We start from the raw sequence: 7,478 nt of genomic DNA on the forward strand, positions 1-7,478 counted from the left end.
TTTTTAAAATCATGAATAGTTTCCCCTTCGGCATTGAAATTGCTCCCTTAGGTTAGCTTTGCTGCCTCTGAAAAGAAGGACCTGACGACTTTGCCCAGAACAGCTCCGCACAGGCAGGCACCTGCAACTCCCGCCCATGCTCCTCAGACCTGGGCTGCAGCATCGCGCCCTGGGCCCACCCAGACCCCCAGCAGCCCACGGCTGCTCCTCTGCTCCCAGGCTGCAGACACCCGCCCCGCTTCTGCGAGCCTCCTGCCTTCACGCTGAATGTAAACAACAGAAGTAAAAACCCAGCGTACTAATTGCCTGAGGATCTAGCACCACTTTCAATACGTAATAATTTAATTTTACAAATAAATAAAGATAGGGACAGCTGTAGAGATATAGATGGATAAGCATGTATTCTTGTTGCATTGGATAAGCAGTGCTACAGCATCTTTCCAAGCCTAACCACAGCAGAGCACGACCACATTAACAGCAAACCTCACTTTGCCATTTAGTACACAGCAAGTACACAGGACCAAATCTCTCCCCAGAGTAAGCTTGCTGAAGTCAAACAGGGCTTATATCAGAGATGAATTTGGCACTCTCGTTTTACTGAGCTTTACAGCAGGAAAACTCAGACACACTCTCAGGTGTGTTTTCATGCTGAGAACACGAGGCCATGAGCAGAGTGAAGTCAAACACCTGCCACCCTTTCATGACCATGCATTTTGGGTCAGTCTGTCTGTCTGATATGCCCTTACTATGCCCAATTCAAGAGAAAACAGAACATGAAGAGTCGTCTGCAGTAAAGGATGAAGACACCTTCCTCACTGTAAGGCAAGGCATCTAAGCTTGCACCAGAAATTTGGGAAACACAAGATTAACAGCCTACATGCCAAAGACACCCCAGCTCACCGTTTCCCATGAGCAGAGGCCCGGTTTCCACAAGTCAGAGCCCAGCTTACTGAAACTCAGCACATGCTCAACACCCACCCAGGGCAGTCACCAGTGGGATGAACTCCTTTACCATAGCGATTCTTGCCAATACACACTGGCTTATGCTAAACTCCCAGGGAGAAACTTTCTACTGAAGCCAGTGGAAGCTTTGTTGCTGGTTGCAATTATGCCAGGATTTCATGCATCCCACATGATTTCTGTTCCTCACTGTTTCTTGCTGTCAAGGTGCATGGGGTGGGAAGCTTTTTACAGAACAGAAAGTTGCTGCAGATAAGATGAACCCATAGGAGCAGTCCGTCCTTTCTGCAAAAGGAGTGTGGGAACATCAATAAAGCTATTCTGTTCTGATCCTGTTCTTCTAATATTAACCTGAAGACAACAAGCTTGAAACAAGTGAAATGGAAGTGAACACTTAGGAGTTTCTTATTTACTTTTATATATATGTTTGTTTCTCTTATTGCAGATGCTAAAAGTGAGCCTTTCTACCTTGAAACACTGATTTCACATAGAAATTTAGGTCCATGTGGAGAGAGAAGCTCATTATAATCACCTGAAAAAATTCTCTTCTGAGTTTTGATTGCTCTTGATAATTTCATTTAGTCAGTGTTAGTTCATTAATTTACCAAATACATATATTTCAAAATTGCATTTCATCAAGCTTTATGTTTTGTCATGCTGCAAAACAAATTCCTAAGAGAAGTCGTCTGCCAAAGAGCTGGCAATGGGGTACAAGCCCATTTCATGCTGGGTCTGTGCACCCCTGTGACCTCAGCTCAGCTCCATCACATCACGGAGGCAGAATGGTTCACGGGCAATGAGGCAGCAATCCCCACCCAGCTCTTCCTAGACAAGGACCAATTCCACAGAAAGCCCCATCAGGACTGCTACCAGCTGGCAGTCAGGGAGGCTGGCCAGACCTTTAAAACCTTCATACCGCTCCGTTCACCCCCACAGCAGATACCCCTAGCTCAGGAGCAAGTCACAATGGGAGGAGGGATGCTGATCAGAGCTGTCTGCTGTTTCTGTTCGTGATGCACCAGCTCTGTCTCTAAATAAAGAACCTCATTCCCCAGAACCCTTCAAGCCAGGACCTTTCACCCAAAGTCAATCCATTTTTAAAGTTGAAAGCCCAACTTTGAGATGGAAACGAGAGTTTAAAAGGCTATTTCATTCTTCCAAGCTGTGCTACAAATGGCCAACACCTAGGGGGGAACATTAAATCCCAGTCCCAGTGAAAAGACATATAAATCACATAGGGAAACATCTTGGCCTGGCGGCTACTAACCCATTGGAGATAAATCTAGGAAAAACTTTCCTGGAGTTTTGCAGATTTTATTTTAAGAGAGAAGAAAGAGGGGAAAGCCGCTTATGTGCAGGGTTTTTTTTCAAATTCTGCAGCAAACATCATAATCAGTATTTTGCTATCTATACAATACACCTTTCCCTACATCAATAAAACACAAATAAATTATCATATCCCTTACATTAAACTGTAAAGCTGTTTCAGAATTTTGACATTTCAATAGCAACCTCATATTGTCTGGGTTTGCATTCACACATCCTTAGGGTTTGAGCTTAGCAAAGTCAGAGAAGCTAGAGCATGCAGATAAGCTGTAGAGATGAGGGCACCCAGGAACACTCTGGGGAGAAAAGGCAGATGAAGTCTGTGCCCAGGAGCTTAAATTCCCTTTCAGAACCCAGGGCATAATCCAGGATTCAAGACTCTCACCATCTCTTGTTGGTAGTGAGCATTTGTAAAATCCAAATGCAAAATGTCTGCCCCCTTCCCACCTGTACGCTGACTTACAAGGAAGATAACCGCACTTCTGCTCTCTGGTACTCCTGCAGCCCGGGCAGTAGAGCTCTATACAGCACACATAAATGTTCCCTCGTTACTGATGAATCACCTAGGGATGAATCTGAACTCACATGATGGAATTACTGAAGTTTCAGTTTGCTTTTTTTTTTTTTTTAAGCTATGAATTTATACACATGCACATGCAGAAACATATATGAGAAGAAAGGCATTGAAACAAATGCTGATACTGAAATGTCATGCATTTAGAAGGTGGAAAATAGCAGGTGCAAATTTAACATGAAGACCTAGCAAATCCAGCTCCTTTGAACGTATTTCTAGTGCTCTGGACCTTTCTTATCCTATCACATACTATTTGTCCATAGAAGCCTGATTCACATATTGCACAAGGCAGCCCTGTTCTTCAGAAGAACCAGAGGTTAGACTGAAAGAGGGTGGATATAGGATCTCCACACATTTATTGCAGAGATGGAAGGTGTACAGAAAATGAGGCAAGAACTGGCAGGAAAGAAGAGGAGGATCTCAAGATTAATGTAGTCAGATGTCTAGAGGGATGGACTTTCTCCTGCCTGCTAAAACAAATGTCCCAGTGCTAAGGAAAACACTTAAACCGAGTACCATGGGAGGTCACTCACCAAGTGAGTATGCCCTGTTGTCTTGATTCCTGACTGGAGGCCTGGACTGCTTGCTCACAGACATCCTGGGGATACTTGCCCACTACTGAAGATAATGGGGGCTGTTGTTTAAATGTGGGCAATGCTTCATAATGCTAAGGCAGCATTAAATTACAGCTAAAAATTAGACATGAGTACCACAAACCCAGTAAAAGCTTCCCAAACAGAAACCCCAAGTAATTGTATGTCTTCACCAACCAGAGATGTCGTGGGACTGAGTTAGTTACTGTTTGAACAGCAGCTAGCTGTTATAATGATGTGTGCCACAAAAAAGTCCGTGAGAAAATTAGTAATTTTCTCTCCAGAGCAGGGTTTGAATTGTGTCCAGCAAATAAAGCCTGCAGCCATATGCCGAACAATGAGAAGGAAATAAAATATTGACTAGCTGTTTATTCATAAAGCTCTGTCTATTCTGTGCACTGTCCCAAGACAGAGCTGCTGGGTAAAAAGCAGTACGAGGAGACGAATTTAAAGATTTCACTGTTCACCCAAGAGAAGACTCAAGCTTGGGTTTCCTAACTTTGCATTTGACATGTCCTAAGTTTTGAAGCTTCCTTTGCAGTTTTTAAAAGATCCATAGAAGAACATGTGGCTATGTGCAGGAGAGTTTCTTTGTTACCCTGAGCAGGATTATAGTCAGAACTGGGTCCAGAATTCCTTTAGATTTCTGCTATATTGGAACCTACTAACAGAAACAACCTATTAAACAATCACAGTTTGCTTCTGCAACCAGGGAAAAATACCTGCTCTTTCTGGATTCCTAGTCAGATCTGCTGACGAGGCAGATAAAAGCCTCCAAAGGGCTATCTGTGCCTCTTTGCCTCCCTCTTTTACCCAGCAAAGATACGTGTGTATTCCTTAGGAATGCTGCCTGTGCCAGAGAGGTTTTAGCTAACCAGATGTGTAATCTGAAGGACAAGAGGTCGGTGTCTCAGAAAGGAACACAGAGCAATCCTCAGCATCTCTGGGGAAAGCGATGGCAAGACCTGCACTCCATTTCTGATCTCTGGACTTTAACGAGCTTTGCCAGCCTTTGTGCTTCCACTCCGCTGCCCCTTGGACATAGACAAAGGAGCACGGTTAAAGGAATTTACCTGCTGCCTCTATCGGGGAAGCAGGCAAACAAAAACTACAACCTCAAAACAGAAAGAGGAAGAGGCAATTGGTTGTCAGCTTCTAATTAATAAATTCTCAGTGGACTGTTTCTAGTTCACCTGAGCCTGATCAATATCCATTGGGGAATCTTCCAATGGGACCAAATTTTAATTTATCTCCCAATTTCCTCTCCAGAGCCCAGGCATCAGATCTAATTACCGTGCCTGTTTACTGGTTTTGCCTTTCTTCCTCGACTGAACGCAAGAAGGATATTATGCCTCTTGATGGGGAAACAAAGATACAACAATGCAAAGGACGAACCCAGTGCATGCACCGTGGATGCCATGTGCAGATAAACATTTCTGGCCTTCCTACATAAAGGTGAGGGTGCAGGGGGAGAGCCTGGGAGAGAAAATCAGTCTCTGGAGAGACTACATCAGGTACAGGGAGACAAATGTGACCAGACACAAGGCTTCTGCAGGAAGCTGTATGGAAGGAGATACAGACAGAGAAACCAGTTCTTGGGACTGGTAGACTCAGAGACAAGAACATAACGAAAATGAGTCATGTTAAATATGATTATCTCAAGAATCCACCAGTTGTTCCTCAATAGCTTTGTCTGGAGTTTTAAAAAGTGCCTAAGCCACTGAAATTCAAGGGTATTTGAGTACCTAATCCCCTTAGTTCCCTTTGAAAATTCTGGCTACAAATCTTCACTCCCCCACATCTGCATGTAATGTATAATAGGGACATTTTCACTGTGAATGCCAGCAGAAGGACTAACCCATTGAAACGTAATAAAGGAAATGAATAGCTGACCAGGTTCCATTACCCAGCAGTGATTATTAACGATGCAGCATGACACACTTGGTACTTCAGAAATGCAGATAGCTACCTGACTTGGATAAATCTGGGATGCACCATCTTAAAACCAAGGCAACCAATTATTTTGATACAGCTAAACCGAAGCCCTTACCAGAAGACTGAAGCTGCCCAGACATCAGATTTACAGGAATGCTGCACCTCGCTCTTCTTATCTGGTGATTCCCAACCAAGAAATCAAAATAAATGGATTATAGACTAGGTGGCAAGAGGAAGGGGAAACAAAGCAGAGCACCTACAGTGCTACAGAGGGTCTGAGATGCATTACTGCTTTAGCCTTAGTAATGCCAAAGGCCTGCTATCTACAGCTCCATAACCCTTCACTTAAGCCATCGAGGCTGTGCTTTCCCAGAGCATCAGAGGCAGTATTTTTCCATACCATTCCCACACAGTTATTGTCGTACTCTTTCCCCTCGTTGTTCTTATGCTGTTATACTCGTACTGTTTCTCTTGTGGCCTTGCACCTTCTTTGAGTATCTGGGATCCCACTGCAGCTTTTCCTGGCTGGCCTCTGGAGGGTTTTCCCCTTCCTTTTTCTCCCTCTGTTTTTTATTTTACTCCTAACATAGATGTGTTAGAGGTGATGTAGACCATCAGCTATGGACCCTGCTGAAAACTGGAGCATGTAAGCCCGTCTTCTCATTCTTTGTGCAACAACAGCCATGGCTGAAGTGTCTCCATCATCAAGGCTAGTTACTGTGTTAACCTAATCACCAGGAAAGCAAAGAGCAGCTACCAGCAACAGTAAAGCTAGCAGTCAGCAGGGGAAAAGCAGAGTGCAAATAAGAGCAAGTGTGAGTTCAACTCATACCCTACTGGAGACGCAATTGCCAGATGACCACTTAAACCAAAGACTGCTGCTTTCTATGTTAGAAACTATTTGCATGAATAATATTAGTAAGTAGTTTGATTTTTTTAGTACTAGTTTAAGCCCATGTATGGAGGCCATTATACTAGCGAGAAATGAAACAATATAAACAAAGAATTGAACAAAAATCTTGTGCCTTCTTTCATATAATTAATTTCACTTGGGAAAGAGTTGAAAGGTCTCTTGGGAAAAGCACTCTTTGGCCTGTGTCTATGTAATCACGGGTATGCTGGCACAACATCCTGGCATGTTTTCCTACAGTAGCTAAAGCCCATGGTACAAGAAGAAACACACTGTTGAACTTCTGGACCTGGCAGTAAAGGAATTCAAAGTCTCAGGAGAATATGGAAAATAAGGTTGCAGCTGGTGAGGATCAGACAGAGCTATAAACAGATTAAACAGCAGGCAGACAGAAGCTTACCTGAAAAACAGCAGCCTAAAAGAGCCAGGGATATGAAAGACAAGAGGTTCATTTTCAGCTGGGAGAGGCAGAGATGTTTTGAGAGGACTGATATTTGCTGGTACGGCTAAATGGCAGGTGCCTGCAGAACCATGTTTGACCATTGAATGACAAAATCCAGATGCAAATGTGGAAAGGGGGAGAGATGCTGAGGGAGATGGAGGAGGAGAGAGAGAAAGGAGAAGAGGAAAAAAGAGGATTACTGAAAACAAAAGACTTCATTCAAACCCTGCTGAATTTGATACAACTGATGTTTATGCTTTTATTTTTTGATGTCCATGCAAGCATGGAGCAGAGCAGCACTCCTGACATGGGCAAGTAGACGACTGGCTTGGTGCCAGTGCAAGCTGCTGGCCTGAAGAACCATGAAAAGGAGAGAACAAGAAACTGCCATGCGATGTGGTTGAGAACCCTGGCCCGTCTTCTTCCTCTTGCACCGTTGATACGGTCTGCACTTCAACTCTCTGTGGAAATATACCTTAAGTGTCTGAATGCCAGGCAATGTAAGACGGAGTCTTGGCTAAAGCTTAGATAAAGCCTCCTTCCTTATCCACTTTGGTTTGCAACATTTTCTATCCTGATCACACAACTTTTGCAGCCCCATGTCTATGTGCCTGAGCTAGAGATGATGTCAACTGTGCAGATAGAGAAAACAAGGGGAGAGAGGCACGATTATCTGGCTGCAACTGAAACACTGGGGAAGCTTTCTGTGGAACTCTGTGCATCATAAACAGCAGAAGA

The sequence above is a fragment of the Anser brachyrhynchus genome (assembly GCF_964034855.1).
Source record: "Anser brachyrhynchus genome assembly, chromosome: 10".
NCBI classification, from domain to species: Eukaryota; Metazoa; Chordata; class Aves; order Anseriformes; family Anatidae; genus Anser; species Anser brachyrhynchus.